This window comes from Camelus dromedarius, chromosome Y, assembly GCF_036321535.1.
Source record: "Camelus dromedarius isolate mCamDro1 chromosome Y, mCamDro1.pat, whole genome shotgun sequence".
NCBI classification, from domain to species: Eukaryota; Metazoa; Chordata; class Mammalia; order Artiodactyla; family Camelidae; genus Camelus; species Camelus dromedarius.
In genome coordinates, this window is record NC_087473.1 from 20001652 (window position 1) to 20028089 (window position 26438).

Genomic DNA, 26438 nt, shown 5'->3' on the forward strand with positions numbered 1-26438 from the left:
TTTGTTGTTTTTTGGTTTGTTTTTCAGTATGCTTGGAACTTTCCTATTCAGGTCTGTTCAGTAAGTCCTTCCATTACACCTGTTGTTCAAATGGGTGGTCAACTTGCGTTTCAGTTATAAGCCAGTCAGTCGGCACCATTCCTGCCTTTTTGAGGTCCCTGTTCCTCCGTGTCCAAGTGGGAACGTCTGACCTCAGGAGGATAATGTAAATAAAGTTTATTGGACCTTTACGTGACGCTGATGGGATGATATCTCGGTAAAATTTGATTAGGACAAAATTTAAAAGCAAAAAATGAGCCATGCTCCCCGGAAAAGCAGCAGTCTTAAATTTCCAGTGGGGTTTTCTCCAGGAAGTACTCTGTGTACGTGATTCACAGCAGTGGTTTGAGAAGACCGCATGGGGGTGAGGCCATCTTTCCCTCCTTCCTTTTGAATTGTGTTTCTCATTAGCAGGTCAGCCCAGTGCTGAGCACCAACCACAGAGCTGAGCAAGGCTCGGAAAAGGAAGCCTCACCGGCCACCCCCTCCATCGTCCGCTCTCTTCTCGGCAAGGCCAGCATGGGGCACTGCAGGGGGGCGGGCAGAGGGCTGTGGTCTTGGGGTGTTTGGGGTCATTTGGACGTGGATGGGAAGCCCAGTCCCCTCTGCCTTGCAAGGTGACTTGGCACCTCGTAGCTCCTGTGGCAGTAACCTCCTCGGTACCGTGACAGCGATGGTGACCACGACGTGAAGCCAGCCTCCTGGTGGAAACAGTCCAAGGATGAAAATAGCCCAATGACACAGCGATGGCCCAACTTGGCCTGTGTGTACATGCCCCTGGCGGGGTTGGGGCGAGGGAGACCCTGCCGCGGGAAACAGTTATCCCGAGGGGTCTCCGGGTGAACTATCTCCTTCTGCCCCCCAGGCCTCTCCCCAGCCCTTGCCTTCCATCAAGAGAGAGGGTCATCGGGTCTCTGTGTTCCCCAGTGTGTGACGGAGCATCAGCAGGACACACCGGCCACTCCCGGAGGAGTTGTGACTTCACTGTTCCAACAGACGAGATGGCTCAAAGACCTGGGCGAGGGGGCCTCCTGCCCGGGACCCTTGGGACAACATGGCCAGATTCCGGGGGTGCTGGCTGCCTCCCCATCGTGACTTTCACGCCCCACCCCCGACTGAATTTATAACAGTTTGTGTGAATGTTGGTGCCTCCCCCCATCACCACCACCCTCCAAGGACCAGTCTCTCCTCTTCTCCAGTGAGCTCCAGTGAGTCCGGGGGCCTCCTTCACCCCCACATGCAGCTCTGACAAGGAGCACAGGGACGTGGACCCAGGATGGTCCTTTGTGCTCCGGCCTTGCCCCAAAGCCTGAGGAAAACCTTGACCCCATCAGGTCTGAGTCCGGAGTTCTCCCTAGTGCCCCAAAGAGATGCTGATAATTTCTGCTTTCCCCAGTTTTCCAAATCGTTAGAGCTTCTCTGCATGCACAGCTCCCTTTTACAGGATTCCCAAGACCCTGTGCCTTTTCCCTCTGTTCCTCTTGAAACCGAGGCATGTGTTCTGCCTCGTGTCTCTTGACGGTCATCTGCTGAGCTTGCGCCTTGGGAATATTTGGAAAATTGACGTAAAGTGACAGTAAATTAAACGAGCCCTTTAATTCTGAATCCTCAGAGACAACCACTGTTAGCATTCCTTCATCCGTGCTGTTTGCTAACATTTCCCGTGCCCCTCCTTCCTTCCCATGGGTCTGTCTGCATGGGTCAGGGGGTCTCCCGAAAGTGACTTCCGGTCCCAGTACTGGTGAACGGGAATTTATTGGAAACAGGGTTCTGCAGATGGGATGACGTGAAGGACCTGAGAGGAGGGCCTCCTGGGGGAGGTGGCCCTGCATTCAAGGACAATGTCCTCAGAAGAGACAGAAGAGGAGAGACACAGACACAGAGGAGAAGCCACGTGGAGACAGAGGCAGAGATGGGAGGGAGGCGGCCACCAGCCCAGGGATGGACTCCTGGAACCCCCAGAAGCTGGAAGAGGCAGGAGGGACCCTCCCCTGGAGCCTCCGGAGGGAGCGCGGCCCTGGGACACCTTGACCTCAGGCGTCTGGTCTCCAGGACGGGGGGAGGATGGATGCCTGTTTACAAGTGGTCCGATTTATGTTAATCTGTTATGGGGGCAGCAGGGAACTCCTTCAGCCCCCACACCTCTCACCCAACAGTGATGGGCTATCTCTCCACAGAACCCACCACACTGCGGGCTGCGTGGGGTCTTCCAAGCTCACTGTAGCTCACCTGATGATCCCAAAAAATAAATTTGGGATGACATTTGAGTCATTAAAATCAACCAGTTAGGGCCCCAGGGCCAGGTCCGGCCCCATGCTTGTTTTTGTTAATAAAGTTTTATTGAAACACAGGGACTTTCATTCCTTTGTTTATTGTCTGTGGGCGGCTTTTGTGCTAAAATGTCAGAGCTTCTTAGTTGCTCCAGAGACAACAGGACCCAGGAATCCTAAAATACTTCCTATGTTAACGTTTCACATAAACAATTTGCGTAACCCTGCTTCTCATAATGAGTGCAAACGTGGATGCTTGCATTTTAAGGGGAATTTTCCTAGGGGACAAGGGCAGTTATTGTCCCACTGTCTGTGGCTGCTCACGCCATGGAAGGAATTGCTTTGAAATTCTTATAAGCCCGAGAAGCAAAAGAAAAAGAAATGCAAAAAATATGATTTCAAAGGACACCTTGCCAATCTAAGGCGCTAAGGAAGACGGAAACTCTCACACTGGGAAAGCGACTGGGTTGAAATAACACCCAACCATGGTGTTGTAATTCGCCTTTCCACCATTTTTTTCTTTCTTTCTTTCTTTATTTTTGCACAGATAAGCTTTTAAACATGGTGACTGCCTGCGAGCCATCACCTCCAGAGTTTGGAAAGCAAGTTTGAGTTGCGTCTAGTTACCTTTCAAAAAAAAAAAAAAAGCCTCACCTGTCTAAATCTCTGAAAATCTGGGACCAACTGTCCTGCTACAATTTATATCAGAATCGACCATGAACTTCATAGGCAGCCCACACATGACATCCTGCCTTGGCGCAGAGTGACAAATAAAGTCAGGGCGCCTGTCCAGGCCATTGAAGCATGTCCGGGACTTGATATCTGCGGGGCCTCAGAACCCGGACCTGGGGGGACGGCCACCCTGATTAAGGGAGCGGACGGCCAGCTCCTACCTCCTCTGCTAGAATAATGGGAGGCCATTAAAATGGAATAGAAGGTGCCAGTAATATAAATGGAATGCGGCTCTGACTTCACTCAGCAAAGAGGGCATTTGTGATGCATATTTGTGTGGGCAAGACATTTCCCTGCACAGAAGGGCATCCGTGGGGGAAAATGCAGGAACACCAAAAAAAAGGAGATTTTGGGATGGTACAACATCATTATTTCTAAATATTCCACCTTTGATGTGAACCCTCTTCTGTGTGGCAAATACTTGCAGAGTTTTCAGAACACATTGCAGATTCACTTAAACACACACACACACACCCACGCAGGTTCCATCCCCACTGAACACATCCCCGCCGCTAATGATGGTACATTTAGTCAGCATGCGTAGTGACAAGCTGCTACGATGACAAACCCAGACTGTTTTGACGAATGGCATGGATGCACGTAATTTATTACTGTAATTATTGTGATAATTTGGAGGAGATAAATTGAAATCTATTAGGACTTAATGTAAAAAGCTGCAATTAGTTTGCTTTCAAGAGCTGGGGTTGGGGAGGGGGTGGGGAGGAAGAGCCAGGGTGCATAACGGAGAATCCATTGAGCCAATTAAGAGGGGAGCGCGGCAGACAGCACCCAGCCGTCTCAAGCTCACCCATGGCCTTCTCCCGACTGTCCGTATCCTAAGCACACAGATTCATCTGTCACATCCCAGCATTAATTTAATCAACACATTGAAGCCAGAGAAGGGAGAATTCCTTAATCATTGTAATTAACACACGTGTTCAGCTTGGGGTGCCGGGGTTGAAGGGAAAAAAAAAAAACGCGCTCTGCAGAGTAATTACCATGCAAACGATAGGACAACAGCGGCGTGCCCGTGTGCACGTGCAATTATTATGCGCGGGCGTGCCTGTGTGCACGGCGTGGAGCGTGAAGTGGGAGGAGGGGCTCGCTGCTAACAAGACCACCCCCCGCACCCCACCCCGCCACGGCTTCCCAGCTGTTCCCAGAAGTGCAAAACCCCTGTCCCGCTGCAATTAAAAATATATATATTTAAACAAGCTGGTAAGTGCTATTTACTGTCAAATTAATTCAGTCACTCAGGAGATGCCATCTGTATCAGCATCGAGAGGGTGTCACCGGCTCGCGGATCCAGCAGAAGCGAGCCCGCTGGTGTGTTTGATGGCTCTGATAATGGAAACAAGATAAGCAATTGCAACAGATATATCATAGAATTTCTCATAATTATCTGACCTGTTACACTGTGTCAGTCTGCCGCCAAACACAGTGTTTTTATGTCAGACTCTGTATGGGCATTTCCTCCTTTGATCATCCTGTATCCTGCAGATGTCAGCCTTACTGTATTTTAATTGACTCTGGGGTAGCATTCAAAAAAGCGCCTCGACGCCCGTCGCTGGCGCCTGATGGGGCTGACAAGCTGGCATTTACCAACGTTAGGTCTGCGCGGAAGCCACGTGCTCCCCGAGCCTCCGAGGGGGGAGCAAAATGATGTCAGTAAACCTGTCCTCCCTCGGAGCCTTCCTCACCCGGCCCCGCCGTCGACACGCTCCGCCTGCACACGGGACATCTCCTAGAGCATGTTGGGGTGAAGGCATCCGACTCCGAGGACCCCCCACCTCCAGCAGAGCCAGCACCCGTGCTTATGACAGGGGTGTCACTGACCACTGCAGACCAGGTGGCGGCCCCGTGTCCCCCCCCCCCCCTCTAGAGACCCCTTGGGCCGTGTCCTCGGCCTTCTCCACATGACATGACAGGGACCGGGGTAATGAGGAGCCAGGTGTGTGGATGGCGACGGAAGCCCTTATCTTCCATGACTCGGGCATCTTTAAGAGAAAAAAAAAATTCTGGTTGAAAACGCAGGCTGAGCACCAACTGGGAACATTTCAGCGTGGAGGTCAATTTATTTTGTCTTGACTTTTCAGAGACAGGAAATCTCTGGCCTCCTGTCTGGGAGCACGCCGTTGTCACGGTGTGCTTTCTGCCTCGTTAACGCAGCCTGGCAGGGGAGAAGCCATCTTCATCAAGCCCCTGACAGGCACGGGCGCCCCCCCGCCCGTCCCCCACTGCCCCAGGGACGTCTCCTCAGCACGTCGCCCGCTGGTCCGTGTAATTGCCACGTTAGGTCCTTTGCTGTCGCGGGAACCCCAAGGAAGGGGGAACACACCAGCAGGGAAACCGAGAGAGGCCATGCCAAGCATTCACCCGGGAGGTTCAGAGGGAGCGGCGTTACTGCAGGAGTGGCCGCTGTTTCCAGGGCTGAAGGCTAATTGTCCTAATCGATGAACAGGAGAAGGCTGTGAGGGAGCTGATCCTGGCCTCCGAGTCAGCGCCTTCCTCTCTGCCTTCAATAACTCGAAGGCATTTATGCAATTTTATCTAAAGGCCTCCAGACAGGGAAGCAGGTCAAGACGGATGATACTGGGAATGGAACCAGGGCCATCCCGCTTGCATGCCAGGCACCAGGCTGCGAGGACTGTTGGTTGACTTTCCTTCTGCAAACCGAGTGTCTCAGTCCGCTGGAGTTGCCATTGGCAAAATGCCATAGGCTGGGGTCTTAATCTACATTTATTTCTCCCAGCTCAGGAGGTGGGGGTCCGAGATCCCGGCGGGGGCAGGTTAGTTCCCAGTGAGACTCGCTTCCTGGCTCACAGAGGCTGCCTCCTCCCTGTGTCCTCGCATGATGGAGACACAGATCTGGTGTCCCTTCCTCTTCTCAAAAGGGCACTAATCTCATCCTGGGGGCCCCACCCTCATGACCTCATCTCACCCTACCCACCTCCCGAAGGCCCCACCCCCTAACACCATTAGGGGTTACAGCTTCCCCACGTGGATTTTGGGGAACACAAACATTTACTCCACATCACTGAGGCAGAACACAGTTGGCTACGGCTAGAATTTCTCCATTGTTCTCGCTAATCCACGCCCTCCTTGGATGTTACATTTAGGAATTCACATTAAAAGAGTTTTCCCTGTGGATCCCACTCCCCAGAACTTTGCATGTGTTACCTTACATGGGAAAAGGGACTTCGAAGATGGAATTAATTTTAAGCATCTTGAGATGGGGAGGTGGTCCTGGGTCATCTGGGCAGGACCTAAATACAATTACAAGGATCTTTATGAGAGACGACAGGGGAACCCATCAGAGAAGAGGTGATGACAGAAACAGAATTCAGAGTTGGAGAAAGAAGACGTTATGCTGCTGGCTTTGAAGATGGAGGAAGGGGTCACAAGCCAAGGGATGCAGGCAGCTTCTGGGAGATGGAGAAGGTGAGGAACAGATTCACCTACTCATCCATCCAACCACCCACCCACCCATCTACCTATCCATCATCCATCCATCCACCCCCCCACCTACCCACCCACCCATCTACCCATATATCCATCTACCTGTCTATTCACCCATCCATCCACCCACCCATCTACCGATATATCCATCTACCCATCCATCCACCCCACCTACCCATCTACCTATATATCCATCATCCATCCATCCACCCCCCCACCTACCCACCCACCCATCTACCCATCTATCCATCCATCCACCCTTCACCTACCTACCCATCCATTTACCCATATATCCATCTATCCATCCATTCATCCATCCACCTACCCACCCACTCATCCATTTATCATCCATCCATGTACCCAACACACATGTATTGGGCACCTTCTGTGGATCAGGCACACTCCAGGAACAGAGACAAGATTCCAGACTCTGTCATCTTGGAGCTCACATTCCAGGGCCAGGGGATAGACAACCCAAACACATAAACCAAAGAAGAGTCAGACACCCCAGAGGGCCCTAGAGCTAGGCTGTGGGGAAACTGCACCTTCTTCAGTAAAACCCACTGGGTCTCTCCACATGCAGTTGAGGAGCCAGCATCACAGGCTAGGGAGGGTGGGCTCAGTCTACAGACCCTGATGCTGTTCCCTGCTTGGACCTTGTCCTTGGAGGAAGGAAGTCACTGCTCATTGCCCCCTTCCCCCGTGTCCCCTGTGTGCTCAGAGAGCATGACTCCACTTCACGGCTCCAGCTATGGGAATCTTCTCCTTACGTCCACATCTGCAGAGGAGGGAGGCTCTACTTACTGATGAAATGTTAACAGGGTCTTGGAGGAGCCAAGGGAAGAAACAGACTGCTGTGCACAATTTACTAGGTGCATCGTTCACGGTGGGCCGCGTCCTTGCTCCTGACAGGATTCTGAGCAGAACCCTGCCCTCCTATTCCATTCCCCTCCTTCCTCAGAGCCTAGAAGTAGGGCAGCAAGGGGCCGACACTGCGGGTCTAAGGCCCCAGCTCAGCTGAGGGCTTGGTTCTGCAGCTGGAGCCCTGCCACCTTGGCCCCAGGGAAGAGAGAGCTCAACCCTCTGTACTAGATAACTCAGCCTGCAAACCTGGGAAAGGAGCAGCTCCTGGGGTTCTGGGCACAGGACACAGCTGGTCCTGGGCCTCGGTGGCTGGGCAAAGTGGAATGAGAAGGAATGATGAGGACGCCAGGCACGGAGGAGGGTGAGGGCTGCTCCCTCCTGAGGCTCTGCGGGGGCAAAGTCCTACCCCCGTAGCCAGCTTCCTGCCTCCTCTTCTGGCCTCATTTCCCGCCCTCGTCTCCTCCTCGCCCGCCCGCCGAGCCCCAGCTGGACCACCCTCCTTGCTGACCCTTGCACGTCCCAGGCTTACACGTGCCTGGTCACCTTTGCACCAGCTGTGCCGTCCACCAGGCGCACCGTCACGCCCGATTTGTGGTTCAGTCTTCCACCCGCGTTACGTGTTTCCTCAGATAGCACCTCCGGCTGTCCCGACGGCGCTTTCTGCCCCAGCACTCTCGGTCAGCCCCCGCCTGCATTTGTTTCTCCAGAGGCCACGTTTCTCACGGAAAATATGGTCTCTGTTCTCATTTCTGTTACACTGGCTAGAATGTCAGTAGGCAAGGATGGGGGTGATTCCTTCACAGATACACGCGAGCCCCAAGAATGATACTTGGTGATCAATATATATTTGTACAATATGTCCTCTTTCTTCTTGTCTGGAAGCCCAGCTACCATAGCAGCTTAGTGAGAACATTGATTTTGCTCACGGATATATCCAAAGAACCAGACCCAGAGATGGCCATCTAATGGATAAATATTTGATGGATGAGAAACCGGAGAGGTCCTCTGGATACAAAGACAAAAACGGTCATCGGTGCTTGACCACAGTGAGCTCACTGCTGGTCATTGGTGCTTGACGCACGGAGGTCACTGGTGACTGAGAAGACCACCCCCGCATGGGGGTGCCGTGTGTGGGGAGAATGTCTAAAGTAGAACTCAGAACACAGGACAATCATTTTCTCCAGGAGGAAGCTCCAAATTGTGTTGATGGAATCACCCAACTCTTTGGATCCAACGCTATGGGTCCCCACATGGGGGCTCAACAATGTGGGTCCCAAACCTAATAATTCCAGCCCTATAGGTCCCAACCTGTCGCTCTGAGCTTTGTGAATTGAGCCCTGCACATCTCAACCCTACGGAGCCCAACACTGTGGGCCCCACCCCTATATGTCCTGACCCCATGGATTCCAACTCTCTTTGGAGCTCAATCCTATGGGCCCCAGTTGTAGGAATTCCATTCCTATGGATTCAACCCTTTAGATGGCAGCTCCGTAGACCCCCTCTCTGTGGGTCCCTGTCCTGTGAATCCTAAAACGACAGGTCACAACCTTACAAAGCCCAGCCTACAGTTCCTAGGCCTATGGGTCCCCGCCCAATGGGTGTCTCTCACACACAGACTCCTCCTAAAAGCTCTGCCACCTCACTGGAGCAAAACGGAGGTCCGCAGACCCTCTTCGGCTCAAAAGGTTATTTCCTGCTCCTCAAGGGCACCAAGGAACCCATCACCACTTCTCAGCTCCTCTGAGGTTTATGTATCTGGAGGGCTTGGCAACAGACAACGCATTCCCCTTCCCGTGGTACCCACGTGGTGCCGTGGCTCTCACGCGTTCCTGGTGCCCCAGGAACAGCCCTGGGTCTCCCACGATGCCTTGAGGCAAAATTCAAATTAAACTGGAAAGAACCCTGAGTTGGAGGAGCACTTTTGAATATCAAATAAATTAATATGAAAAAAAAATTGAAGCCAAGGACGCGTTTCTGTAACAGAAAGACATTCTGGGAGAGCTGTGTCGGGAAGGATGTGGGTATGTCATAAAACCCCAGTGCTGCTCGTAAAAATATTGGGAATAAAGTTCCCAAACATTTTATTGCAGTATGGAAAAAGAATGCCCAATTTCCAGAGAGGAAAACGTCCACTTCCAGATGACCCAAAATGAGCAACACGGAGGGAGAGGAAAGAGAAGTGGGTGCAGTGCAAGCCCCTGTAGCGTGAAGTGGGCTGGTCCCGGACGTGCGCCGGGGAGGCCAGAGGTGGCAGTCTCCCCACGCTCTCTGATTTGCATTTGGCATTTAAAAATTTTTTTAATCATGTTTAAAAAAAAAAAGCTCATAAAATTTACCGTCTTTACCCTTTTAAGTGCACAGTTTGGTGGCATTTAGTACATTCACATTGTTGTGCAACCATCCCCACCGTCATCTCCAGAATGTGTTCATCTTCCCACACTGAGACTGTCCCCATGAGACACTCACTCTCCACCCCCCTCCCCCAGCCCCTGGCTCCCACCCTCCTACTTTCTGTCTCTATGGATCTGACTTCTCTGGGGACCCCTGCAAGTGGAATCCCACTGTGTTTGTCTTTTTTGTGACTTTCTTATCTCACTCAGCATGAAGTCTTCAAGATGCATGCCCATGGCAGCCTGGGTCAGAATTTCCTTCCTTTTCAAGGCTGAATAATATTCCACACCCCGTTTCTCCGTTTATACAGTGATGAACACTTGGGTTGCACCCGCCTCTCGGCTACTGGAAATAATACTGCTGTGAACATGGGTGTGCCAACATCTTTTCAAGACCCTGCTTTCAATTCTTTTGGATGTGTATGTATCCACCCAGAGTTGGGGTGGCTGGATCATGTGGTAGATCTAGGTTTGATCCTTTTGAGGAAATTCTATACTGTTTTCCTCAGCGACTGAGACATTCTGCATCCCCACCAGCAGTGCGCAAGGGTCCCAATTTCCCCACACCGTCCCCAACACTTGTTAATTTCTGTTCGTTTGCGGTGGCCATCCTAATTTGCTTGACATTTATTTGGGTGATGAGTTACTCCGCCAAGGACTTAAATTGAGAGCTCCAACTGTGAGGCGATGAGAAAGGAAAGGTTGAGAGACGATGGCAGTTATTTTTTGATTACTAACCCATTTATTCTCTTTCTAAGATGTTCTTGGCGGGCACCCAACATGTGTTTGCTGAGTGAGCAGATGAGCCTTAGCAAAGAGCAGGGGCAGCAGCTGTCACTTGTTCCTCCCTGGAGGACTGCCCTGAGCCCCCCAGCGCTGTCCATTCCTGGCTCCCTTGTGGACGTGCGGAGGTCTCTGGTCAGGCATCAGGGCTTGTCCTTTACCCAACTTTCTCAGTGTTGATGGGAAGAACATAAAGGCAAAAGGCAAGTGAGTCATGAACCAGCGTTGCCCCTGCTTCATGCTGCGGCCACGCCGTTAGCACGAGAACACAGACCCTCCCTCTGAGGGAACCCAGAATCCCCCAACAATAACTTCACGGCAACGGGATACAGACCCTTTAGTGCATCCAGAGTCTGGCGATCCTTTCTCTCACTTGAACCTTTGCACACTGTGTTGCCGTAGTTCTCTGCCGCCACCGCATCAGATTAAACCGAGTGGAGCAAGGAAGCAGAATGCACTTTACAGAAAGACCTGAATCATTCTGTTTTTTCTGGGATGCTTTCAGGCCAATAACCAGCATCCAATAGATCTTGAAGTCCAGCAATGACCATGGCATGAGCGTTCCAGAGAAATAAGCCACATTTCTCAGCAGCCGCGGGAATCCTAGAGGTCTGGTTGGATGATGACAAATTAGCGAGGTCTTCCGAGGCTGCCCTCGAGCCGGAAAGTAGACAGATGGAAGCCCCCAGAACGCAAGCCTCGTGTCAAAAGACACTCCAGTTCCCTGGCTCTGTCTCATGGACACACTCCAAGGTGAGAGCCAGCCTGTGTGATCCTCCTGTCCCTGAAGTTTCTGCACATTCCCTCCCATGCAGCTCCCCCTTCAAAGGCGCTCCCTGCCATCATCCTGGGAGGGTGAGGGTTGACATCTCTTTTCTCCACGGAGACTCCGTCCTGGCAGTCAAGACCTTCACCTTCCCTTGCATTTGAGCATTTGATCTCTGCTCTCCAACATGCCCGGTCGGAGCTGACACCTTGCTTCCACAAAACCAATCCGCAGAGGAAACCGTTCAAAGCCCGCTGGACGCCAGCCCCCACATCAGCTGGAAAGCTGTCTCTGAGTCTCTCTTTCAAAAACACCAAGAACAAACGGTTGAAACCTTTGTTTCATTCTTACAAAACCCTGCCTGAAATGCCCGTGTGTGAGAAAAGAGAAGGAAGAGAATGAGCTTGTCCATCCCCAACCCTCCCTACTGTCTTGGCTCCCACCCACCTGTGAGGTTCCAAGATGAGGTCACCCCAGGACAGGTGAGGAGACCTCGCCCCCCGAGAGTCTGGTGGTGGACTCTCCAGTCCCACGTGGCCTTTGGGATGGTCAGTCTGAACCTCTCTTCAACCAAGTTCAGTCCAAGATTTTCTTCGATTCATCTGAAAACAAAGAGCCATCAGTTTGCAGCTACATGGATGTGGAAGGGGACTGGTGCCCATGTTCAAGGCATTTCATCAAAGTGAAGGTTCTTCCTACGGATGCCTACTTCATCACCCTTGGTTCCCCGCCCAGGACACAGTGATGAGAGAGGCGCCCTTATTCTGGGGAGGAAGGACAGCTGGCTTTCCTGGGAGAGGTGGAAGGACTTTTCAGCCTTAGATTTTTTATATCCCAGTCTATGTGTTCACACAGATTCTCACTATTTTAAATTTTTATCGAGGCAAAATTTACACAGCACACAACTCACCATTTTAAAATACACAATTCACGGGATCTTAGCATCTTCACAGTGTTGTGCAACCAGCAGCTCTATCAAGTTCCAGAATATTCTCATTCCCCAGAAGAGACCCCGTCCCCACGAGTAATCACTCCCCGTCCCCCTCCCCCGGCCACTGGCACCACGAACCCACTTTCTTTGTCTGTAAATTTGCCTGTTCTGTGTGTTTGTTATAAATGGAGTCACACCCTGTGTGTCCTTCTGTGTCGGCTTCTCTCACGGAGCACCCTGTGTACAAGGTCCATCCACACTGCAGCCTGTGTCAGAGCTTTACTCCTTTTCCTGGCTGAGTAGTATTCCCTGGTGTGCATGGACCCCATTCTGTTTATCCATCCATCCATTGATGGACACTTGGGTTGTTTCCACCTATTGGTTGTTGTGAATTTATAGTCAGGGCCCTCCAGAGAAACAGAACCAATAGGCAATTTTTGAGATGCATGTGTAATATGATACAATTGACCCTTGAACAACATGGCTGCTAATCCACCCATAACATAGTGAGATCTCTGTATTCACAGTTCCTCCACATCCAAGGATGCAACCAACCTCAAAATGTCTAGTGCTGTAGCATTTTTTTTTAAATTGAAGTATAGTGGGTTTGCAATCTTGTGCTAATTTCAGGTGTACAGCATAGTAATTCAGTTATACATATACATATATTCCTCTTCATATTATTTTTCATGATAGGTTATTACATGGTTTTGAATATAGTTCCCTGTGCTCTATAGTAGGATCTTGATGTTTATCTATTTTATATATAGTAGTTAGTATCTGCAAATCCTGAACTCCCAATTTATCCCTCCACTGTCCCCTTTCCTGTCTGGTAACCACAAGTTTCTTTTCTATGTCTGTGAGTCTGTTTCCATTTGGTAAAGAAATTCACTTGTGTCTTTATTTATTTATTTATTTTTTTAGGTTTCAGATATTAGGGATCTCATATGGTATTTGTCTTTCTCTGTCTGACTTACTTCACTTGGTAGGATAAGCTCCAGGTCCATCCATGTTGCTGAAAATGGCATTATTTTATTCTTTTTTATGGGTGAGTAGTATTCCATTGTATAAATATATCACATCTTCTTTATCCAGTCATCTGTTGATGGACATTTAGGTTGCTTCCATATCTTGGCTGTTGTGTGCTGTAGTACTTTGTATTGAAACATAATCATGTATGAGTGGACCTCAACAATTCCAACTGTGTTGTTCAAGGGTCAACCATATAATAAGATTTAGATTAGAGATATATACATAGGAGATTATTCTATCCATTAATTATCTATTTATTTCTGTATATTTATAGTATACGTATAATATAATAAATCTCATATACATACATAAAGAGATTTATTATAGGAATTGGCTCATGTAGTTGTGAAACTTGAGATGTTTCAAGATCTGCCATCTATAAGCTGAAGACTTAGAAGAGCTGGTGGTGTCTCTTCCAATCCAAGTCTGAAGGCAGAAGACTAATGTCTTCATTTATCAATCAGGCAGAGAGAGAGAGAGAAAGAGAGAGAATGAATTCTCCTTTCCTATGCCCTTTTCTTCTGTTCAAACCTTCAACTGATTAGACGAGGCCTACCCAATATTGGGGTGGGCAATCTTCTTTCTTTAGTTCACGAATTCAAATGCTTATTTCTTCCAGAAACACTCTCACAGGCACAGCCAGATATCATGCTTAGCCAAACACCTGGTTCCCCCTCTTCCTGTGGCCCTGTGAAGTTGACCCACACAAGTAAAATCAAGCCTCAAAGTGAATGATGCTCTGTGAGCACATCTGTGCAAGTTTCTGTTTGAGCACCAGTTTTCATTCTTCACAGGTAGGTACACAGCTAGGAGTGGAATTGCTGGGTCTCATGATAACTCTGTGTTTAACCCTCTGGGGAGCCTTCATGCTGATTTTGACTACTGCCTCTGCAGACTATGCCCAGGTGTGTAATACAAAGAGACTCCAGCAGCCCTCTACCTGGAATCGGGGTCATTTCCACTCAAGATGCACGCGTCTCCAAACAGTGGAACATCCAGTTCAGTCTTTTTGTGTGTATTCCTCTCCTTGGTAATAATACCGCCTTTCATCCAAAGGGCAACACATGTGATGGATACAGCCCACCTGAGAGACAGAGAGCAGAACAAACAGAAGAGAGTCCTTGGAGTCTGAGCACTCAGTGTGGAGGACCCACCCCTCACCTGCATTTTTCCTGTGTCCTGTCCTGGTGTTACCGTATCATTTTGTGGGTTTAAAGCTTATCATTCATAGTCTTTTTCCAATGTCACTGTAACACAAATGACCTCAAACTTAGGGCAGAAAACAACACTCATTCATGTCACAGTCTCTTTGGGTCAGAAGTCCAGGTTGACTCAGCTGGGTTCTCTGTGTAGAACCCCACGAGGTCAAAAAACCTCAGGTGTCAACCTACCTCAAGGTGAGTCTCTTTTTGAAGGATCAGGGGGAAGAATCCACTTCTGGGCACATTTAGGGTCCTGAGAGAATCCACTGCCTTGGTTCTGATGAGACCACTGGCCATTGGAAATTAATTCGACCAGGAGTCCGTATGCCCTCCCCTAGGTCAGAGGTGGGGCTGAAAGTTCCAACCCTCTAATCACAGGGTTGGTTCCACAGATAACCAGCCCCACCCTCCAGGTGTCACCTCATTAGCATAAGCTCAGGTATGGTGGAAAAGAACTTATGAATAACTTACGAATAATGGCAGAGGCTCTTACTCATCTCAGTAAGGACATTTCAAGCATTTTAGGAGCTCTGTGCTAGGAACCACCATCAAAGGCCAAATTCATACTTCTTGTTCGATCAGAATATGGCCAGCACGATGCAAATTTTGGAGAAAATGATATGAGAACAGATGACCAGACCACGAGGGAGAAGGACAAGAGACAATGTCCAAGGATAGCGTTTTATAAAGACTGTCTCTGCCGATGGAGAAATAGCCAGTGGAATCAAATCATCACGAGGGTGACGAACACTTGCAGAAATATGAGGCAGAAGTCTGTGGCTCTTCATTGAAAGACCACCAGCATATTTTAAACCACTTCAGTTTTCAATTTTAAAATGTTTAAAATTAAATAAAAAGGAGTAAGGAGAAAAAACACGTCCACTTTTAAAAAAGTGAACCACCTCCTACAAATGCCCCTTCACCTCGCTCTAGGACCCTAACACGTGAAGAGGAGCAGCACGGCTCTCCTCCAATTACCCCGTGTCACGGGACTCTGGCGAAGTTAAGGAATGGAAGCCAGTCACCCTGCAAATTGTCACCCCACCCACACACGTTGGCTCTGATCCTTTAATATTCAACAGCGAACCAGTCGGTCGCCTACAAATTTCTATTATAATGAAAAAGGAGATCCATGTGTCGGTAAATATAATAGGTGTCAGGGTAAATGTTTGTCAGGGCTAGTGGGCTCACGACAGACCCACATCTGCATACTTATGCGAGCCTCTCTGAAGGGTGTTAATCGCCTCCCCCACGTGCACGGAGGACGACACAGACGCTCGGTCACACGCTGGGGAAATGTGCTTTATTTATTCAGCACTTCAGCGGTCTATGGGGAAAAGCGCCCCTGGCAAGTCAGGTCTGAGAAACCCTCCGTGCATTTTAAAACGCCTGCATCCACTTAGCGGTTGGAACGGCTCGCAGCACGTATGATTTCGTACAAATCACTTTCCCATATCTGTGCCGCCAAGGAGCGACTTTTCCATCACCATCGAGGACAGACACTTAGGATACAAGAGTCTCTCAGATGAGATCCCATCTACGGGAATAACTGCCCCAGTGGAAAGGATATTATGCTCAGAAAGGGGAACGGAGACTCACTGAAGTTAGCAGTGTGATGAGGCATCACTTCACGTCCGCAGAGGGTGGGAAAGAAGGCAGAGGGATTCTGCAGCTCAGAAATAAAATGGACGCCGCCTCCATCACTGCCTGGCTGTCAGAGGGCACTTTAAATCACACGTGCTACTGATGACCTGCGTCTCTACTGTGGGCACCGCAGCTGCACCTCTCAAAAGACTCCCCTTCCCATCCAAAAATTATAAGTGTCGTCCCAGTGCCGTAACCACATCGCACCAGCACTTGGCAGAAATCTACCAAGCGTGCAGCATGTTTTGGGGACACAATGCTGAGAGCTGGGGACCCTCCACAAAAGGGGAGAGCATTGTTTGTAATTGCCGCCTGATTTGTCATAGACATCTCACCCAAAGATGGAGCCAGGCCAGGACCATCTGCCCAGCGGGATGGTCTGTCACAGACTTTGCATGATGGACGTTCTCCCCTTTGGTCCATTCCCAATGCACCCCAAGTTCCACCTTCCCATATACCGTAGGCTTCAATGAACAAGTCACCGCCAAGCTGGAGGAAGGGGCAAATGCAGATCTATTTAAAGAGGCTGAGCCCTGGTGGACCAGCCCTTGGCAGACCCTAAACCAGAGGGGTGGACCCCTCGCTGCTGGAGACCAGAGCAAACACCCCCAGGAGGGGATCAGGAAGCTCAGGAAGGGTGTCTCCTGCTTTCCGTCCAGAGAAAGTCCAGGTCAGCCAGCTACACTGGGCATCACATCAATGCCCTGTCATTGCTTCAGCATAAGTCCATCCCAAAGACTGCCTGGGATAGACTTACGCTCAGAATGACTTCCCCCATCCCACCTGACAGCCCTTTCCCCAGGCCCTCTCCCCACTGGTCACCACTAGTTTGTTCTCTAGATCTGTGAGTCTGCTTCTTTTTTGCTATATTCACCAGTTGGTGGTATTTTTTAGATTCCACATACAAGTGACGGAGATCCCTCAAAGAACTAAAAAGAGGACTACCATAGGATCCTGCAGCTCCACTCCTGGGAATTTATCCAAAGGAAATGAAGACACAAATTAGAAAACAAACATGCACTCCAATGCTCATAGCAGCACTATTCAGTCAAACCATGGAAGCAACCTAAATGTCCACGAAGAAGTTGTGCCAGTGGGTCAAAATGCAGCTACAGTGGACAACCACGCCGCGGACGTTCACAGGATTGTCTACATTTAGATTTGCACTGGCTTGTAATGCATTAAAAAAAAATGCAGAGCTGTGTGTTCTATGGCCGTGCACGTGTCTCGGGTGAGGACCAGAGATGCAGGAACCGGCACATTCTATTCGCATATGTCCTGTCTTCCCACTCCCTGTCCTGATTTCCGGACGCCTTCTCTGACCCTCACAACTTCTGTGGGTGACCGTTCAGCTCCATCTGCGTTACCTGGAGGTGGGGAGTGGAGAGAGGGCTTCATGTCCCACCTGCCGGACATCACTGTTGAGCTACGGACTCACCTCCCTCTCCGCCCTCATCCCACCCTGAGACAGATGCTGCCTGGATAGACAGACACTGCACAGGGCGGGGAGAGTTTTGAAGTCAAGATGTCCTATCTCCTCTCCGAGGTCATCTTCAATTCAACGTCTACATTTTGCTTGAAGGTTGAAAAAAAAAGAAATTACAGCCCCACTAAAGGAGGTGTTTAATGAAAACAGAACCCCGTGCTCGGCGAGGCTGCCCCGTGCAGGCAACGTGGTAATCAGAAGCAGATGGCCTGACATGGCCTGAACCCGTTTTTTTGTTTGTTTTTTATTGAAAAACGGGACCCACAAAGGCACTTTGTAACTTGTTTCATAAGGACTTAATTTTGCTCTGCAATAACAGGGCCATTAAATCTGCTTAGAGTGGGGATTACACGAAAACAGGAATCGGTTATTCCCCGTTCCCCCAGCCCTGGAGCAGAAACTCCGGCCGCCCTGCTGCCCTGCGAAGACGGCGGGGGACAGAACGGCAGGAGAGCACGGCCTCTCCCAGGCGCCCTGCGCTGGCGCGTCAAGCCCGAAACGGACCTACAGCCGGAGGCAGACGTGCCCGCGCGGACGCCGGGCAGAGGGGAGCTCCTGAGCGAGCCGGCAGGAGACCCCAGGTTGGAGGAGGGGTATGGAAGCCCCACCCTCAGGACCACGCTGGGGAGAACATTGTCGCCCACTGAAGACTCGCGGTCCCGTTCCCCAGTGTGAACCTGATGTCGGCTTTGCCGGGAGGGGACTCTTGATGGCCAGGCACACTCCTCACCCCCCACCCCGTCCCACCTCCTCCTTTGTTCTTTGCCACCTGGGTCTCTCCTCAGCCCCCAGGGAGCTGCATTGTTTCAGAACAAAAGAGGATGAGAGGAGGTGGTGCGTGGGTGGCAGCAGGGATGCTCAGGCCAAAGGGCATGGGATGCAGGCAGCTGGGTCCCTGGGGAGGACAGATCTGAGTGTGGCCAGTGTTTGGCCCCCTTCCCTCGGTTGCAAAGACAAGACGGGGACCCAGGGATCTAACAGGTAGGATGGCTCAGGTGTGCGTCCCCCATGGAGTCCCCTGGGTGGGTCAGAGGCAGCAAGTCAGCTCCAGGGACCACAGAGATTTCAAACTGGCAGGGAGGTGTCCTGATGGTGTTCATGAAATATAGATGGTCTTCTGCCCCGAGTGTCCACAGCCCGGCGAGACACCAGCCACCCAGGAGCTGGGGTGTTTTGTGTTACTGCAGTGAAATCCACATAGGGAACAATTCACTGTTTCAAAGCAAACAATTCACAGTGTTGTACCACCATCACCTCTGTCTGGTTCCAGAATCTTCTCACCCCCTCAAAAGAGACCCCATACACATTAGCATTCACTCCCTGGCTCCCCTCCTTCAGCCCCTGGTGACCACTAATCCACTCCCTACCTCTGGATTTGCCTGTGCTGGACGTTTCCTGTAAATGGAGTTACACACTCTGTGTTCTTCTTTGCCTGACTTCTATCACAGAGCATCGTGTGTTCAAGGTCCATCCAGGTCAAGTCCTACTATCCCAGTACCCTGAGAAAACCCACATAGAGGCTCTGCACTCTGACAGCTTCTCTGATTGGCTAGTAGTGAGAGGTGGACTGCAGACAGGGCTTGTTCAAGGTTAGGCAGGAAAGTGCTAAACCTTTTGTCGGGGCTCCGACCTCTCTCACTCTCACACTGCCTCAGGAAGTCAGAACCCTGTAGGGAAACCTCTTGCCCCAAAGTCTGGGTGGTGAGCCCCTAAGTTTTCTCTCTTCCACCACAATTCATCCACTCCTTGACCTCCAGGGTAAAAGGAAAAATCTAACCTTCCATATGGTTGAGGGGTCCTCAAAAACTTAAACATAGAGTTACCTTATGACCTAGCAATTCCGCTTAATTCTGTATTCAAAATAACTGAAAACAGGTGTTCAAAAGAGACACTGGTACAGGCATGTTCATAACAGCATAACTCACATCAGCCAAAAGGTGGAAACAACCCAAGAGTCCATCCATGGATGGATGGATGGATGGGTAAACAGAATGGGGTCCATGCACACAGGGGAATATTACTTGGCCGGGAAAAGGAGTGAAGCTCTGACACAGGCTGCAACATGGATGGACTTTGAACACAGGATTCTCCGTGAGAGAAGCAGACAGAAGGACACACAGGGCGTGATTCCACTTATTTGAAATACTCCACATAGGCAAACCTATGGAGACCAAAAGCAGATGGGTGGTTGACTGGGACTGGCAGCGGGGAGTGCACTGACTGCTTAATGGGGATGGGGGTCTCTTTTGGGGTGATGAAATGTTTTAGAAATAAATGGAGGTGATGATTACACAACATGGGGATGTACTAAATGCCACTAACTCTTACCCTTTAAAAAGGTTAAAATGGCAATTTTTATGTTTTCTGAGTTTTACCTGAAATGCCCACAATGATTTATGGCGTGTTCCCTTGCCTGGGATCATAGACAGAAGTATAAGATGTTGGGTGTGATCATGGCCAGCCAACACACACAGAGTCTGGTACAATGTTATTTAAGAAAATGGAGCTTATCTAGCATGCACTAGGTCCTGGGTTCAATCCCCAGTACCTCCACTAAAAAAATAAATAAAGCTTATTATCTCCTCCCTGCAAAAAAGGCAAAAAATGGACCCTTGAAAATAAACATCAGAGAACATTAGGGAAAAAGAAGTGGGTCACTTGTTTGAAAAAAAAATTAAAACCCCTCTGGGTTGGAGCTATAGCTGGGTCCCTGGGGTCCCAGGGCAACTTCCTCTCTGATGGTGTTTATAGGTGAAATTATCTGTAAGAAAGATTTTTTAAAAAATAATCAGAGAACCATATTCCAGTAAAATGGTGTAAATTCTAAAGACTGACAACTTGCCTGGAGGTGAAGCTGCGGGGATGGGGAGGGTGGTCCTTGGCTCCACGTGCTGGAGGGAGTGCTGTTTGGTGGTTTCTGTGAAAACTAAGGCGCATGTTCCTTTTGGCCAGCAGCTCCTCCGGACGAGGGTAACCATCCAACACACATTTTACAGATGCAGGACAGCTAATGCTCAGGGTGCCGACGTTGTGAAACAAAGTGTCAACAACCGTCCAACCCGCTGAGATTACCCCATCCATCCATCCATCCATCCACCCACCTCGCCAGTTGCATGTCCAAGGTCATTCATAGCAACATTGCAAAACAAAGTATCAACAACCATCGACCTCTCTGAGTTTACTCCGCTGGTTACATGTCCAATGTCATTCATGTCAACATTGTAAAAACAAAGTACCGACAACCATCCAAATCTCTGACATCACCCCATCAGTTACATGCAACCGGGTGCATCCCCATGATCGGTCCTATGCCCTTTTCAAAAACTGAGGAAGCTCATTTTGTACTGATATGGAAAAATCTCCAAGATAAATTCACCATATATTTTTAAGAAGAGTGTGTGGAGGGTAAAATGTACATGACATTCATTTTTGCTCGGAAAGGAACAGACGTGAGTGGGAGTGATGGTTACCTGACAGCGCGGGGCAGGTGGAGAGCTGAGATTGAAGGGAGATTTTATTTTTCATGGATCATCTTATAATTTGGGGGCCTGAGACATCCGAAGATAATAATGATACAGGCATTGAATGAGAAAATACTTTTTAAATGCAAAAAGTTAAATAAATACCAGAGCAGCTCCTCAAGGTTCCTTTCATACGGCCCGAGGGCACATAAACCTACACTCCTCCCTCACTCTGAAAACGGTTCTCTCGTCATCTCTGGGATTCTGCCCTGAGTGTGTGCCGGGGTCCCGCCCCTCCACGTGACAGATCCCTGCTGCTGCTGTAATAAATCTTCACCATCTCTGCGGCTTTGCCCCAGGACCCTACGATCCGACCTTTATGCACATGCCTGTCTCATTCCTGCACGAGGAACCGTCCTTGTGTATCCGTCTGTCTCATTATGACCAAGTGCAGGGGACAAAGGGATTCAGAACTGCCCAGCCACACCCCAACTGCACGACCTGTCTGTCTTCCCAGCTGGTTCCTCGTTCCCGCGGGCCCCACACCGGGCTGGAAGACACGCAGTGACGTTCACGAGCCAGCCGCTGCGCCTCTGTTCCGGACTCCTTCCGTGGGCACCTTGGCGCTTCTTTGAGCAACTCCCCCGAAAATGGACACGTCTAACCTATGCATGTATGCATCTTGTCAAGAATTCATGTCCTGAGTCGACAGAAGGCATGCAGCCTAACGAATCCACGGGCTCCCCCAGAAAGCACACACAACATGGGAATAAATTACACACAACAAGCCGAGGTGGGGGCGTGAGGCGGGAAGCCGGTCAGGTTTTTGGGGAAGGAAGTCATCAACCACACGTTTCTTCCTGTGCTCTCTCTCCATGGGGGCATTGCTGGCTTGATTTGTATCTCGGGCACATCTTGGAAGGGAGGGCTTGGCTGCAAAACACCACCTCGTTAGTGCAAAGGTCACAGGCTGGAGATCACAGCTCGCACCTGCGGAGAAGCGGGGCACGAGGGCGTGCGCCGAAGGCAATTCCATCTGCTAGGGTCTGAAACTCCTTGGAAAAGAAAAGGGGAGGACGGGGGCATGCTTGTGTTTCGCTGATCCTCGGTCCCTGAGTTCTAGAGGCTGATGTTTGATTGGTTCTAAGAATTGATGCTGAAGGGAGCCCGTGGTGTGGAGGGTGGACAGGTCAGCTCTTTTAGGACTCACGAGGCAAAATTATGTACGGAGGATGTGCTGTCGGAAAGACGGTGCATCCGTGTCGTGGAAAACCCACCGTGAGGCAACTCCAAGCTGCACGTGGAGACAGAGCTTTTGCCGGGAAAGACTTCGCTCAACGCAGCCCGCCCACTGCACCCCCAGCTCACCGCCTCTGAAAGTGTTTAACCCACTTTGTTGCAGAACCAGTTACCTACCGCCAACTGTGCACACTTTCAGTGCACCACGAGGCCATTTCAATGAATCCATAACCGCTGTGCAATCGTTACCGCCGTCAAGATACAGATTATTTACACTGACCCTCCTCACTCCAAATTTCCTTATTCCATTTTGCAGTCAGTCCCCCCCAACGCAACCCAGGCAACCACCAATGTGCTGTTATCTCACGTGAGCTGGTACTTTCCAGCATTTTCCATAAACAAAACCACACACCACGTATAGGCTTTCTCTCATCTGGCGTCTTCCGCTCGGTGTAATTATTCTGAGGTCCGATTGTGTTTTTTGCACGCACGGGTAGCTGACCCCTTTTTATTGCCGGGTTGCATTGGGTTGAGCAGAGTGAACAGTCCGTCCGTCCAATCACCTGCGGATGGGCATTCAGGCTGCTTCTGCTTCTCAGCTTTTGTAAATAAAGCTGCCGTGAGCTGTCCCATGGCGTTCGCTCTTGGGCGAAAATGGAGCAGGGGAAACACCCCGCCATGGACCAGCTAGATCATAGGACAGGTACCTGTTTCCCATTGTGAGAAACCACCACACCATCTTGCAAGGGAGCTGCGCCTCTTGGCATCCGCACCCAGCAGCGGAGGACGGCTCCCCGTGGCTCCGTGTCCTCGCCAACACTTGGTGTTATCTGTGTTTTAAATTTACCCCATTATTCTTACTGGATAAGTACCTTTTATTTTTGTGTGTGTTTGTTCCTACATAATAGATTATCGGCTACGTGCTTATTATGCTCTCAGCTACATGCTGGGGCGTCGTGTCCTGGTTCTCATTTCCGCCTTTGTGATGCCTAATGGCACTGACCGTATTTTCATGGCTCATTTGCTCCCTATATGTCTTCTTTGAAGAAGGGTCTGCTCACATCTACCACCTTTTCTTTTTTTCTTTTTCAAAATTGAGTCATTTCCCATTGCACTGCCACGCGGGTATGAATTTTTCATCAGACCTGCGTGAAGTAGATAGCTTCACTGAGACGGCGGCTTGCTGTTTCATTGCCCTAAAGGTGACGTCCGAAGGCCAAGGCTATGTTCTCGATAACGTCACATGTACCACCTTTAAACCAAAATGGTGTTTCCGCGTTCTGTAATCCATGGAAGAAACCATTCCTGTCCCAGGATCAGAAAGAACTTCCCCCTTTCCCCTCAAGTCTATAGTGTCACTTTTACACGTCGGTGTTTTGAGTTAATTCTGGGTCTGGTACGAGGTAAGAGTCGAGGTTCTGTTTTTGGTTTTGGTTTCAGTTTGTTTGTTTTGTCTTTTCACTGTGGATGCCCAGCTGCTCCAGTGCTATTGGTGGAAAAGACTTTTGCATTAAATTTTCACAAATATTACATAATTCACCTTTTTTTCTTCCAAGTCCAATTTTACAGACTAAAGAAGAAGGAGATTCAAGGCGATGCTGTGCTTACACTGGGCCCCCCGTACCCCGCAGGACAAGGCAGCAGGGTGGAGATTTTGGTAGGCAGACTTGCTTGGGTCTTCGGGTCAAGAAAGACACGCATGAGATGAGGGTTGATGGGAAGTGGGTGTGGTGCACACACAGAGCAGCGGGAAAGGCATCGCAAGCGGGAGGAACAGCAGGAGAAAAGGCTTCGAGGCTGGATGTGAAAGATGGACCCTGGGGACCGAGAAGAGGCCAGCTTCACGGGAAGCGTCAAGATTCCAGGTGGGCCTGGGAGAGACGCCCGAGCCTTCATGTCTAACGTACTCCTGTGCTGTTGGGAGTTCTGGATTCTCATGTATTCTGGTGGTAGGAATCGTAAAGTTGTAAAAAAAAAAAAAAAAGTGTGTTGTCTGCAGAACAGTTTTAGAACAGCTCCGTGAAAACAAGGCTTCATAACCTGTGACGACATGAAATGTCTCTAGAAGGGATTTGGGACAAAAAGAAAAAAAAAGCTCCCTCCTTTGCTTCCGTCCCCCGGGAAGCAACAGAACCTGGCTTTTACGATGGGAGCGACTGACTCAGCGGACACGGAGGGAATTCCTGCCCCGTTAGCCAGCTCTGCTCTCCTGCAGCGGGTGGCAAACCGCGACAACACTCAGAGGAGCGTTACAATATAAAGAATAAAATACGTCAAGCACGAAAGCTCCGAATGACGGCGGGAAACCTGGCGTGCTGAAGCGTCAGACACGTGAAGAAATCACTGAGCTTGTGATAGCTCTGTTTTTAACTTTTTGAGGAGCCTCCACGCTGTTCCCCACAGCGGCTGCCCCAAGTTGCCCTCCCGCCCGCCGTGGAGGCGGGCTCCCCTTTCTCCGCAGCCTCTCCAGCGTGTATCGGTTGCAGACTTTTGAGCGATGGCCGTTCTGACGGGTGGGAGGGGACGTCCCATTGTGGTTTTGATCGGCACTTCCCTGGTGATCAGGGAAGCCGAGCGCCTCTACAGACACCTGTTGGCCATTTGGAAAAATGTCAACTCAGTTCCCTTTGTCTATTTTTTCAATTGGATTATTATTATTAATAATAATAATTATTATTTTACTATTGAGTTGTATGGCTTCCCTACATATTTTGGATGTTGGCTCCTTATCAACAATATGGTAGTTATGTGTGGTGACAGGTGCGCTCACTAACATCGTTGTGATCATCAATTCGCCAAGTATACATACGTATCAAATTACCATGTGTGTCCCTGAAACGAATACAGTGTTATACATCCATTAAAATCTCAAGAAAACTAGAAAGAGAGGAGAGGGGAAGCTTAAAGAGGAAACACGAGGTCCGGGAGACTGTTGGGCAGAGTGACATTTCATCGGGAGATTCTTGCGAACATTATCACACGCCCCGAACTTCACCAAGAGAGGGCGTCACAAGGGAAAAACGCCCCGTGGGTAGAGCAGCCGGCCTGCACACAGCCACCTTGCCCTCACCGTCCGCCGACGCGCGTCGGGCCAGGCCCTCCGGGGATGTGGGCTCCGACGGCTTGAGCCCTGTGTGGGAGTGGGCGGGACCCCATAAGCTCTCCAGGGCATCCTTGCCCCCCGTACCCGACACCACCGCAAAATCTCTCCTAGCTCACATTTATAGTAGTCTCATAGTTTAAGGCAATTAAATAAAAACCTTTACAAGCCCTCAGTAAAGAATTTAAAACTCTTGGAAAAAAGCCTGCACATTAAGCTCAACTCCCCTTGGCGGGGAAGGCACGGACCGGAGGAAATGACTTAATGCCGTCCTTCAAACCACCTAGGGAGCTGGTAAGAGCTCCGCGGGAGCGCCGGGGGCACACCTGGACCGCGGCGCCCCCGCCCGGGAAGGATGCTGGACGCCACGAGGTGGGACCGAGTGGCTTTCCAAAATGGCGCCGCCCTCAACGCGGGGAACCCATGCACGCGTGCCTCCTCCTCCAGCATTCACAAGGGCCAGAAGTCTCCCCTTAAAAAAAAATAAATCCGTCAATGAAATCGATCTAAAAAGGGTGTCTCATGACGCTTTCGCTTTGCCCACCAGGAACCTCACGTGAAAGTGTTCACAGCAGCCCTGCCCTAAAAGTAGCAAGCTCCCACTTCCAAGCCCCTGAGGACAAACTAGAACAAGAACCCTAATAAGTTGCTTCCTGGCTTCTGGAGCATCTGCTTCATGAAGAGAAGTGGGAATGTTTCCTTTCGATTCTGGCTTCACAAAACCTCTTGGTTTTTTCCCCCTCAAGATCGTCTCTCTCCCCGGCATCCTGAACATCTCTGCTCTTTGCATCTGCGTCGAATTCGCATTAAAGGTCCCAACACCCACACCTCCAGGCATTTGCAAATACTGCTCCCTCTGCGTGAGCTCTCCTCCCCAAGGCTTCTGGGCAAACTCCTATTTAATCTGCAAAGCCCTGCCCACCCAACCCCTCCTGATTCACCCTGTTCACCCTGTAGAAATCGGGCTGAATTCTTCCTCCTGCATTTTCCTGCTTCCCCAGGTCCTGATCTTCAGCCCTGGGACACAGCACACTTCACGT